A 13,312-nucleotide genomic window follows, 5' to 3' on the forward strand; every position below is an offset into this window, starting at 1 on the left:
GGAGGAGCACAGAGAGAACAAACACCATGGTGTACATGGAGCAGCAAAACCAGTCGCTTTCATCTGCACCAGCTGCAACAAAACATGTCTCTCCTGTATCGGTCTCTATAGCCACAGCAGGCGCTGTAACTCCCCAGCTTTTGAATTTACCCCTGAAGGTATACTCTTCCATTGTCTCCCAAGACAGAGGGATGCCAGCAACACTCTAGAAAAGAGAAGAAAGGCAAGAGCATCTATAAATATATGCAAAGATAGCTTTGCATCCAGAATTAAACGGGAAGAAGTTCTTTCTTCAGTCTGCCCTGAACTGCTGCCAATTAATTCCATTGCATTTTCCAATGGCTTTGTCATTTAAAAATGACGAGAACCTATGCTTTCTCTTTTCCTTTGAACACTATACCCACCAGCACACACAAACAGGGCAAGGGGAGTGAAACAACAAACTGCACCTGGGGAAGATTTTATTTCAATGTATTGTAGCAATTAAGGAAGGCATAGTGGTCCGACTTGTAAGGTGGCAGCTGAGAGCCAGTGTGGTGTAGTGGTTAAGAGCGGTGGACTCATAATCTGGTGAACCGGGTTTGATTCCAGGTTTGAGTCCTCCACATGCAGCTGCTGGGTGACCTTGGGCTAGTCGCACTTCTCTGAAGTCTCTCAGCCTCACTCACCTCACAGAGTGTTTGTTGTGGGGGAGGAAAGGAAAGGAGATTGTTAGCTGCTTTGAGACTCCTTAGGGTAGTGATAAAGCGGGATATCAAATCCAAACTCTTCTGGGTGCATTCCCCCTCTTTGCCCTGCCACCAATTGATTCGCTGAGCTCGCATCATTCCCCACCTAAGAAAGGGTGCAGCTCAAGGGCTTACAGAGCATCTTGCAAGCAGAAAAGAGTCAGGAGGACATGTTGGGACACAAGTCTGAGAGCTCCGTAATTTAAAATTTGCAAAACTACTGCCTAGCCCTTGCCTGGTATCCTGTTTATGTCTCCCCCAAAGGATGCAAAACTTTAATTATGAAATCACAGCGTATTCTCTTTCGGCGGATTCAGGAAATGTGGCTGAGTAAACCTCACTCAGTCTTCTGCATACAGTGTCTGTAATGCCAATTCTGTGTGATAACACCTTCAAGATGCTCACCTGGACCTAGCTTGCATCTCTATTATTTAGATGGAGAGGAAGGAGCAGTCCTCCACCACTTCCCGTAAGTATTTACATATTGTAGGGTTGTGGGCAACTCATACAACATGCAAGAATGAAATCTCACAAGCCTTTTCCTTTAAAATAAAAACCAGTCACTCTAAATTTGAAGGCTAGACTTGTTTTTATTTCCAAATCTGGAAAAATAGTCCAAGGGCATTAAAAAAGGAGATTAAAAGCCCCAAGATATCTACAAGTTCTAAGTTCCAGTTGCAGATAGGTAGCCGTGTTGGTCTGCCATAGTCAAAACAAAATAAAAAAATTCCTTCCAGTAGCACCTTAAAGACCAACTAAGTTAGTTCTAGGTATGAGCTTTCGTGTGCATGCACACTTCTTCAGATACAGAAGAAGTGTGCATGCACACGAAAGCTCATACCTAGAACTAACTTAGTTGGTCTTTAAGGTGCTACTGGAAGGAATTTTTTTATTTTGTTTTGACTACAAGTTCTAAGTGTTTGAGCGTTCCATACTTGAAATTATATTCTCCAGTTTCCTAACAAAAACAGTGAAGTCAAAAAATGCCAATGGGGAACAGGGCTGTGACTTATATCCTTTTTAATGCTTCCCTTTTTCTTGCAGTGGAGAAACACTGGAAATAAAAGCCTTTTCCATTGCTTCATTCAAATTGCTTCTCTCTCTCTCTTTTTTTTTTTTTTTGTTATCTATTGCTATGCTGCAGCTCCACGTTCCTTGACCAAGCTATTCTTATTCTTAATTTTATTTTATGTTTGGATTCCGCCAGCTCTGATTTAATAGGTTCATCTGGCCTGGTTCCCAGGCTCACATTGTTGCTAGCCAGTGTAGGGCTGAGTAATATATACCTGCATCAATGGTGTTTTAATGATGCATTATTCTAATACATCATCTGAGAGATAGTGCTTTCTTGATAGATTAGCCCCATACATCACTGCAGTGAGGCACTCCTTGTGATCTACAACCCAAACAATGTCAATGAGGGGGAAAGGAGAGGGCTAGAGGACGTGATCACTTCTTAATTTCTGACACTTTCGGAAAAGCTTTCTTCCCCTTCAACTGAGCTCAATAACAGCTCCCCAAGTCCAATTTAGGGTTGCTAAGTCCAGGTGCATATTTCTTTTCACGCTGGAATGCTACAGCTAAATGTGAATTAGAGGTGTGGAAAAAGAGGATGGAAAAAGGCAGACAGGGAGATGAAAGTTACAGAGGGATATTCAAGTTTGTTTGGCATAGTGACGCGAATAACAAAAATGGATGGCAAAATGTAACATCTAGGCATATCACACTCATATCTTATGGGAGTGCCAGCATATTGCAGTGCAGGTAAACAGAAAGAAAAGCCAGTATTGAATGTAGACAGGAAGTCAGGGACAGGCAGAGTGAGGCGACCACCCCAGGTGGCAGAGACAGCCGGGCAGCCCCAATGGCCGTTTGCACCAAATGGCCTATCCTGCACCTCCCTAACAACCCTGCTACCATAAGGTACAGTGGAGGGCACTACCCAATGTCGGTATTAAAATAAGGTTCCTCTGCCAGCCCAGTTGGCTTCCGAGTGTGGAACCATATGGCGGTTGCCATCTTGTCCTTTGCCTCAAGCAGCAATTTGTCTTGGGCTGGACCGGAGAGATGCGACGTCCTTGCAGCAGCAGCGCAGTCTTGAGAGCAGGCCTGAAGGTTGTGCACTTATTGTGCACAAGCTATGAAGAAAGTTAGGGAACAATGAGCCTGTTGAGCAAGGGTGGGGAATCTGTGGCCCACCAAATATTTCTGGACTACCTCTAATCCCAGCCATGCTGGTTGAGGCTATTCCAGGGCAAGTTCCCTATCTCTGCCGTAGAATAAGTAGGGTGAACGCTCTTGTCATCTCTGTGAGCCGCTGACATGGAAACTGTAACTAGAATATTCCACTATGCATCAATGGGCCTTGCAACTGTATTAATAAAGTTCAAGAATTGTCCTGAATTAACTCCACCCACCTACCACTGGCTACTAGCGCTGCCTCTTTTAATCCACCCTTTTCCCTCTTCCTTTTTTCCCCTTCCTTTTCTGTAGCTGGTTCACATCTCTGAGGATCTGCTCTTTTGCATTTTAAATATTTGCTCAGTGCTTAATTTAAGCCCCTGAGACTAATTCTGGAGTCCTGGCTTCCTGCACAACTTGAATACAGTGATTTATTTCTGTCACTGCAACACAGGGCATCTTCAGAAAATTGGTTCCTTCCATCATTAATGTACCTTTTAGAATAAATAAATAAATAAACAAAACAAAGGAAAAGGGTTTGGGGTCTTTTGGCCTTTTTTGTTTGTTTGTTTGTTTGTTTTGTTAAGCAGTATAAGGAATTAAACTGGATTTACTTTATTTTTTTTGCCTGTTGAATTATGTATGGTATCCATGGCAACCTTGAAGTTTTCTTCCCTGCTGCCTCTTTTTGTTTGCAGGAGTGGAACTTGCAGTTACATCGGGAACAATTCTAATTAACAAACACAGCATCGGAAAACAGTTTTGTTGTGGCCACTTTGTTGCCCAGCCTGTGTGGGGACATTCGACAAATCAACCCAAACAGATAAAGACTGGACTGGAGACAATGCCTTGTTCAAGTGTTCACTGGTCATTTTATAGGCTTAACTGTGTCAGGTGTTTGATGTGAGAGGTCTCATTCACATATGCAGGTTACCACTGGATGCTGCTGCATGTATGAACCAGCTTGCAGGGCCCATGAGGCCCACTCCATATTGACAGCTAGTTCCTAATGCATGTCCTCCACCATTTTACTAGAGACATTATTTGTGTGTTTCTAACATATTGAGGGAAGAATTGATGCTTTTGAATTATGGTGCTGGAGGAGACTCTTGAGAGTCCCATGGACTGCAAGAAGATGAAACCTATCCATTCTTAAGGAAATCAGCCCTGAGTGCTCACTCAAATCTTCCATTCTTGGGCAAGGTGATTGAGCGCGTGGTTGCTGAACAACTCCAGGCACGCCTGGAGGATGCGGACCATTTGGATCCCTTCCAATCGGGATTCAGGCCTCATCATGGGACTGAAACTGCCTTGGTCGCGCTGGTTGATGATCTCCGGCGAGCTAGGGACAAAGGTGAGAGCTGTTTCCTAGTTCTGCTGGATCTCTCAGCGGCCTTTGATACAATCGACCATAACATCCTTCTGGACCGTCTAGAGGGGCTGGGAGCTGGGGGCACTGTTATACAGTGGTTTCGCTCCTTCCTCCTGGGCCGTGTTCAGAAAGTGGTGGTGGGGGATGAGTGTTCAGACCCCTGGGTCCTCACTTGTGGGGTGCCTCAGGGTTCCGTCCTCTCCCCCATGCTTTTTAACATCTATATGAAGCCGCTGGGAGAGATCATCAGGGGGTTTGGACTGGGTGTCCATCAATATGCAGATGATACCCAGCTCTACCTCTCTTTCAAATCAGAACCAGTGAAGGCGGTGAAGGTCCTGTGTGAGTGCCTGGAGGCGGTTGGAGGATGGATGGCGGCTAATGGATTGAGGTTGAATCCTGACAAGACAGAAGTACTGTTTTTGGGGGACAGGGGGCGGGCTGGTGTGGAGGACTCCCTGGTCCTGAATGGGGTAACTGTGCCCCTGAAGGACCAGGTGCGCAGCCTGGGAGTCATTTTGGACTCACAGCTGTCCATGGAGGCGCAGGTCAATTCTGTATCCAGGGCAGCTGTCTACCAACTCCACCTGGTACGCAGGCTGAGACCCTACCTGCCCGCGGACTGTCTCGCCAGAGTGGTGCATGCTCTAGTTATCTCCCGCTTGGACTACTGCAATGCGCTCTACGTGGGGCTACCTTTGAAGGTGACTCGGAAACTACAACTAATCCAAAATGCGGCAGCTAGACTGGTGACTGGGGGCAGCCGCCGAGACCACATAACACCGGTCTTGAAAGACCTACATTGGCTCCCAGTACGTTTCCGAGCACAATTCAAAGTGCTGGTGTTGACCTTTAAAGCCCTAAACGGCCTCGGCCCAGTATACCTGAAGGAGCGTCTCCACCCCCATCGTTCTGCCCAGACGCTGAGGTCCAGCGCCGAGGGCCTTCTGGCGGTTCCCTCATTACGAGAAGCAAAGCTACAGGGAACCAGGCAGAGGGCCTTCTCGGTAGTGGCACCCGCCTTGTGGAACGCCCTCCCATCAGATGTCAAAGCGATAAATAACTACCTGACATTCAGAAGACATCTTAAGGCAGCCCTGTTCAGGGAAGTTTTTAATCTGTGATATTTTAATGTATTTCTGGTTTTTATGGAAGCCGCCCAGAGTGGCTGGGGAAACCCAGCCAGATGGGCGGGGTACAAATAATAAATTATTATTATTATTATTATTATCACTGGAAGGACAGATCCTGAAGCTGAGGCTCCAATACTTTGGCCACCTCATGAGAAGAGACGACTCCCTGGAAAAGACTCTGATGCTTGGAAAGATGGAGGGCACAAGAAGAAGGGGACGACAGAGGACGAGATGGTTGGACAGTGTTCTCGAAGCTACCAGCATGAGTTTGACTAAACTGTGGGAGGCAGTGGAAGACAGAAGTGCCTGGCGTGCTCTGGTCCATGGGGTCACGAAGAGTCGGACACTACTAAACGACTAAACAACAACAACATACTGATGATTGCTGCCTGCTGTATACTGTATTAGTTTCCTCCACAATAAACAGTGAAGGCTGGTCCATTAGGACAAATAGGTCACTGGCCCACCAAAGCGTTTGGCCTCAGTCATGCCCCATTTGCCTGCCTTCTTACTTAGAATCATAGAATCGCAGAGTCGAAGGAACCACGAGCCTCATCCAGTCCAACCCCTGGCAATGCAGGTATCTTTTCCCCAATATGGGGCTCGAACCCACAACCCTGAGATTTAGAGTCTCGTGCTCTACTGACTGAGCTGCCCCTCAGGTAGCACTGGCTGTCGGCTTTCTCAATGTCCTTGTTGCCCTTCCAGAACTCACCTGGAAGGAGGAGGATGGGGCAAAACCAGAACAAGTTGGCTCTGCCTATCATTGGTTCTCGCTTCATCTGGGTGGGGGGCGCAGCCACAGTGGTGTGCCCATGGCGATGGGGCCATGGCAGTGGCATGGCATACCCATGGCGGGTTAGTAGTGATGGTTTCGCCTCAAGTGGCAAAACACCCTGGGTCAGCCAGGTCCAAGTCACACAACAATGAAATAAATCATACTTGAGAGTTCCCTGTTTTGATCACCTTTTCCCTGGGTGGTATTAGAACTTTGCTTATGAATGTAATATGGCGTATCATTTATTTACATTTTGCCATGTAAGCAGCTGTTTTCTACCGGAAGAGAAAGTCTTCTGAGGTACTATCAGTACAAGAGTGTCCTAAATGTTTAATAACACAAAAATGTCACCGTGAAGTACACTTGGCTGAGATCTTTGGTACCACACCGCTGTCTTCAGCAGAGTTTACACAGTTTTAGGCCTGCATGAAAACTTTAAACTGTGGAATCCGCTCTCACAAGATGTAGCGATGGTCATTGAAATAGGTTTGGACAAATATAAGGACATCAGTGCCTACAATTAGGATAGCTACAGTATGTCTCTGTGCTACTGGCATCTAGCTTGCCACTGTGGAGAGAGGATGCTGGACTAGATGGGCCTTGGACCTGATCCAGGAGGGCTGTTCTTATACAGTACTTGTTAGATTCTTCAAGGGTATTCCAGGTTAATTTTATTTCAGGGTTCCGTATTCATCCCTACAGTCCAAAGGGATTACTCTTTAAAAGCTCTAAAAGCTCTTTGCTCCAGAACAGCATACAGTTCCATTGGGAGATTGAGATGAAATTTTTGTAGGTCCAAAGGATAAGCTAATGCAGTTCTATGAGCACCGAAGGCTATACTTATGAGTCGCATGTTCTCCTAGCCTGCCCAGCTATTATTATGATCAATTTTGGAGGTCCACTTTGTATGTCCACCACCAGTAAGATCAATCAGGTTGGCAGGCACAAGAAGTAGGGCCTTTGTTGTTGTCATGGCCCTGAATCTGTGGAGTATCTTTTACCAACAGTGGTAAAAGATTCCTTCGATTCACATCTTCTTAACTGTTTTGAGAAACTGACTATTCCTGGTTACTGTTTCTTGATGGATTTGCTCCCACCCCCACCCATCTGAAGCTTTTTTTATCTTATACCTTGCTTCAGTAGCTTTAAGCTATGAAGCACTCTTTAAATTTGTGAGGTAAATGAAGAAATGAAGAAAAAGAACTAAGTGCAATGTGAAGTACTTGCTTTTGTTTTTCCTGTATCTCCCATAATTCCGTTTCACTAAATGACCCCGGATTCTAGTATAGCCTAATGAGGAGAAAAACATCTCTCTGTCCACTTTCCCCACAATAGGGATAATTTTAAAAACCCTTTGTCATGTTCATCCTTACTCTCTGGGTTCCCCCACCCCCACCTAAAATTAAAGACTAGAACTTCAGGGAAGTTTTTCATGTCTGGTGTTGTATTGTGTTTTTACTATTTTTTGATGGGAGCTGCCCAGAGTGGCTGGGGCAACCCAGTCAGATGGGCGGCATATACAAAATAAATTGTTATATAAAATGTTGAAACCTCTCCTCACATCGGACAGATGTTCCAACCTCCTGAAAAACCTGAGCTTCTCTTTTTAAACCATTTTGAGTTTTTTTTATTGCTGTGAGGGTCTTTATAGGTGATCTTTTCCATTTTCGTTCCTTAATATAAACCACTTTTGGGGAAACAAGATATTTTAGAAAAGCAGTACAAATAATTAGGATGACGAAATGGAATGTTTTGCTTTTAATTCATTTAACTTCCAATTCCGTCAGATAGAAACGCAGTTTCAAAAACACAATGCACATCTATGTAGCAACTGCATGGGATAGGAGATTTATTTCACTCTGATTATTAATGTCTCATTTTGCTTGCTTTTTAAATGCCTTCCTTGTCTATTTGGAATTCCAGCATAAAAAAATAAGTGTGTGCAGTGTTTACAGTTGTTACTGACCATCATGGTCATATCACCTACAGGAAAGATCTATCTATCTGTCTATGGAATTCCAACATACAAAACACAGTCTGATTCTAAAACTCAGTTAACAAATAGGGATGCACACAGGGCCTGATCTGGCCCTTCAGAGCAGCTCCAATCCAACCTGGGATTAAACCCTGAACCAAATCTGATTAAACATGTGGTCCAGAGGGAGGGGGGAAAGAGAAGATGCATGCACTCTGCCTGCATGTCTCCCCCACCACAAGATCGCTGCTTTTGACCTGATCCAACCCAGGGCAATCTGGGGCTGCCTCAATCCTAGTTCGCCACAGATGAATCCAGATGAAATTCATCTGGATTTGGTACACAGCCCTATTTAAAATCACTTCTGATGGCTGCAGAAGGATGGTTTACTTGAGGAAAAATACAGAATAATGACTCCTTCTGAACTGATGTGTTCCTGAGTAACTCTTTGCAAAGCAATACAATACAAAACAAAACAAAGATGAATAGGAAATGTTTACCCTCTGAAAATAAATGGTAAAAAGCTTTTTCCTGTCCTTTTGTTTTCCCCCCTTTCGCTCTAAAGAGTCTCAAGCTCTTGTTTCAGTGAAGACAGGCATAATTGTGTATAGGGAAAAGTAATGGATTTTATTATGCAGCTCTAGGCTGCAGCAGCTAATGAGATGTGTTGTGTCCTAAGGCAATTGGTGCTTGACATTGTTGGCTTAGCTTTCAGAAAGCCACAGAGTTTGCCTATGGGCAGATACATGAATACTGTGTGGTAAACTAACTCACTCCTCCCCCCACCCCAAATCCAGATTCTGTACCAAGTATATATCCTAAAGACACCACAGTCTCCTCTGTGCCTCATTTCCAAAAGGAAAAACAGGCCCTGGGTCAGTGTGCCTGGAAGCCTTGGACTCAGAGACTGGGGTGGCATGTAACAATATCCTTATTGCTTTGCAGCTATTGCTTTTCCCTAGGTTTAAACAACAGAAAAATCAATTAAAACTCATACAACTCATTTAAAAACAGTGCAGTCCTATTCATGCCTACTCTGATGCACGTCTCAGTGAGTTAGTGGGGCTTACTCCCAGGAAAGTGGGTATAGGAGTGGGGCCTAAGGGTACAATCCCATGAACACTTACTTGGGAGTAAGCCTCATGGAAGATAAGGTAAAGGTAAAGGGACCCCTGACCATTAGGTCCAGTCGTGACTGACTCTGGGGTTGCGGTGCTCATCTCGCTTTATTGGCCGAGGGAGCCAGTGTACATGTGGCCACTTCTGACGAACCAGAGCAGTGCACAGAAATGCTGTTTACCTTCCCGCCAGAACCTATTTATCTACTTGCACTTTGACATGCTTTTGAACTGCTAGGTTGGCAGGAGCAGGGACCGAGCAATGAGAGCTCACCCCGTCGCGGGGTTTCGAATTGCCTACCTTCTGATCGGCAAGTCCTAGGCTCTGTGGTTTAACCCACAGTGCCACCTGCGTCCCGCGTCATGGAACATATCGGTGCTTTAATTCTGAGTGAGTATGCAGAGGATTACACTCTAAGACTTCTTTAATTGGGTGGCAGTCCCATTCGGCATAGTGCTCATGCTTTCCCCTTGCAAATGACCATTGTTCCCTACTCCACAGTGAAAAGCTGCTTTTTAAGAGGTTAGTCTACATGCTGGAAACACAGTTGTGCCCAATGCTACATTTCCCAGAGCCAGCTAAAGTCAAATGCATGTACCCACATAAGGTTAAGCCGCACTCAGTAGTTGCTAGGTAACACTGCCTTGCCATCAATGACAATTTGTTCCAAGGAAGTGATGCTTGTAACTTGATATCCTGCTTCCAAGCTTTGTGGATGGCTTTCTATTCTGTCATAAGGATTTTTAGATTTCCTTCCTTTTGAAACTCTAATTAACATAGCCCTCATTTCCTCACTGCACACACACACACACACACAGAGAGCGAGAGAGAGAGAGCGCAGACAGACAGACAGAAGTTGTTATATCGGTACAGGAGAAAGTGGAGAAAAGATATCTAATTAAGGCCAGTTCTGACAATCAGATTTGTGTCTTTTCCAGGCTGTCTGTTGTCCAGATTTGTCCAGATTGCAGCAATATTATCTTGATCTGCTCAGTGGCCAACCCAAGTGTCAGAGCCACCCTGGGTCCCAGCTCACAAGAGACCAAAGTCCAGTCCAAGCTATATACAAAAGGTTTTATTGAAGATCATTGTCGTCATTACATCCAAACTCCGTGGCTCCGCATCTGTTACCCTTAGATGTTAGAAGTCCCCTCTGAGTCCGTCCCTCCCCTGCACCAATTTAAGAGGCTTGTACTGCTCCACCTTTTCCTCTCTTTCCTTTTCCGCAGGGTCTTCCTGCCCCCCTGTCTTCCCTCTTTCCGGGACTCCCCAGAGGCTGAGTCTTCTCCTGCCTGCTCCCCCCTCCTTCGTGCTTTGGCACCAGGCTCCTCCTCAGAGCTCTCCTCATTTCCGCGCGCCTCTATATTTGAACTTGGCGCGCGTACGTTGCCTCTGACCTTCCTTTCTACAGTTACGCTGCTCTCGGTACTACACTCCTCCCTTTCAGGCAGGACGTCTTGCTCCGAACTCCTCCCCCTTCCTCCTTCCTGTCCTGCTCTTTCTGACACACTGGCAACTCCCCCCCCTCTACTCCGTTCCGACGGGGGAGCTGGTCCCGCTTTGCCACTCCCACTGGGGATTCCCTCTTCGTTCCCCTCTCTCTGACTGATTCCCTCTCTATTGCCCCTTGGCCTGACCAGGGGGGCTCCCTTCTGGGAATCCTCTGATTCGCTAGACGGACTTTGGGACAACCTCGGCTCGTTGTCGTCCTCTTCCTCCTCGCCCTCGCTCTCTGTCTCCTCTCTCCCTAAAACCCTGACATCCATCCCCCCCTCGAAGCCCCCCCTTCCCCCCTTCCGCTCATCGGGTGCAGGTTGTGGAAGCTGCCGCTCTTCGGAGGCGGACGCAGGATACAGATTCTGCACCTCCATCTCCTCTGTTTGCAGTTCGTTGTACGAGTGTTCGAATTCGGGTTCTTGACCCAAGGTGTTCTCTTCTCCCTCCTCCATTGGTACCTGGTCCGGTGCTGCCTGCCAAGGTCCCGTCAGCCATTTCCTGCGCCAGTCCTCCTCTGGTTGCTCGTCCCACCAATAAGAGGGTTCTGTGTCCACCCCCGAACACGATCCCCTGGGCGAGTTGGAGTCCGGCGACCTTTCTTCAGCTGAAGAAAAGCCGTGGAAAGTGCTGCCTGAACATGTGGGCGTAAAGAGCCAGTCATCAAAGTACTCGGCTGGCATGGGTCTATGAGGGAAAAGGGCATGGAACTCGTCTTTTAAAAGAGGTTCGTCTAAGGCGTAGCCCGGCACCCAACCATTGGCACTGACTGGGGCACCCTCTCTGACTAGAAAATATTCTACTCCCTCTTGCCCCCATCTCGAGTCCAGGATCTCTGTGACCTCGTTGAGTGGTTCGGCCCTAGGCGCCCTCTTCCTCTCCTGTGACTTAGTGCGTTGTTGCGTGACTGTGTCAGACTCCTGAAACCTGTGCGGTGCCTTGTAGGGAGTGAGCACCGATCTATGAAAGACCGGGTGCACTCTGGAACCTTCGGGGAGGGCTAGTCGAAAGGCTACAGGGTTGATTTTAGCCTCCACCTGGTACGGCCCTAACTGCCTGTGCCCCAGCTTCTTCTTGGCCAACGACTTGGCTGGCATCGCTTGGGCCGCTAACCACACCCAGTCCCCCACCTGGATCTCCTCTCCCTCTCTCCTGTTTTTGTCAGCCTGCACCTTATATGCTTGCTTGGCCAGCTCTAAATGTCTCCGCAACTCTTCGTGCACCTCCTGCAGCTCCGCTGCAAACTGGTCGGCTCCTTGCGGCACCCCCTCTCCCGGTGCCACGAACCCCGGGAAGGTTCTGGGGTGACGACCATTGTTTGCGAAAAACGGCGTCACCCCCGTGGACGCGTGCTTCGTGTTGTTATAGGCAAACTCTGCCATCGGCAGGTAGTCCACCCAAACTGCTGGTCGCTGGTTGGCATAACATCTCAGGTACTGCTGCATGATCGCGTTGACCCTCTCAGCTTGGCCGTTGGTTTGTGGGTGTCTCGCCGACGTGAGGTTGATCTTGACGTTCAGGATACCTAAAAGCTTCTGCCAAAAATTGGAAACAAACTGGCGCCCCCTGTCGGACAGGATGGACTGCGGCAGCCCATGCACCTTGAACACGTGATCGATGAAGAGTTTGGCAGTCTGTTCCGCCGTCGCCACCTTTGCGCATGGAATGAAGTGCGCCATCTTGGTGAACAGGTCCACAACCACCAGTACCGCCGTCTTCCCCCTGGAGCTGGGCAGGTCAGTAACGAAGTCCAGAGCTACCCTCTCCCACGGTTGCTGTGGCGTTTCCAGCGGTTCCAACAGCCCCGCTGGCTTCTGGTGTACTGGCTTGAACCTCTGACAAGTGTCACACCTGGCGACGTAATCCGCTACCTCTCCACGCATCCGGGGCCACCAAAAGTCTCTTGCCACCAGTTCTATTGTCTTCTCCTTACCGAAGTGGCCCGCACTGGGGGCGTCGTGCAACTGCTGCAGAACCTTTGCGCGAAGCTCGTCGCTTGGCACGTAGAGGGCACCTTTGCGAGTTAGCAGCCCGTCGCGTAGTTGGAACTCTTCGCCACTCTGCACACCTCTGCGCAATTCCTCCATCTTGGACTGTGCAAACTGATCCACTTGCAACGCGCGTCGCACCGCGTCCAGATCTACTGTGGCGGCAGCGCACGACCACGCCTGCGGTGCGAAAATGTGCTTGGCTGCTACAGGCGCCGCTTCATCGAGATATTGCGGTTTCCTGGATAGCGCATCGGCTATAACGTTGGAATCTCCTGGGACGTACTCTATCCGAAAGTCGAAATCCGCGAAGAATTCCGCCCAGCGCATGTGCCTCTGGCTTTGGAGCTTCGCCGTGCGCCAATACTCTAGGTTCTTGTGATCCGTGCGGACCTGTACTGTGTGCTTGGCTCCTATGAGGAAGTGTCGCCACGCTTTGAAAGCTGCGTGAATGGCTAACAGCTCCCTGTCCCATATGGTGTAGTTTTGCTCCGCTTTGCTGAGCTTTCTGGAGTAAAAGGCACCGGGTCTCCAGTTGCCATGT

Source organism: Podarcis erhardii, assembly GCF_964252035.2.
Source record: "Podarcis erhardii genome assembly, chromosome: 1".
Taxonomy (NCBI): domain Eukaryota; kingdom Metazoa; phylum Chordata; class Lepidosauria; order Squamata; family Lacertidae; genus Podarcis; species Podarcis erhardii.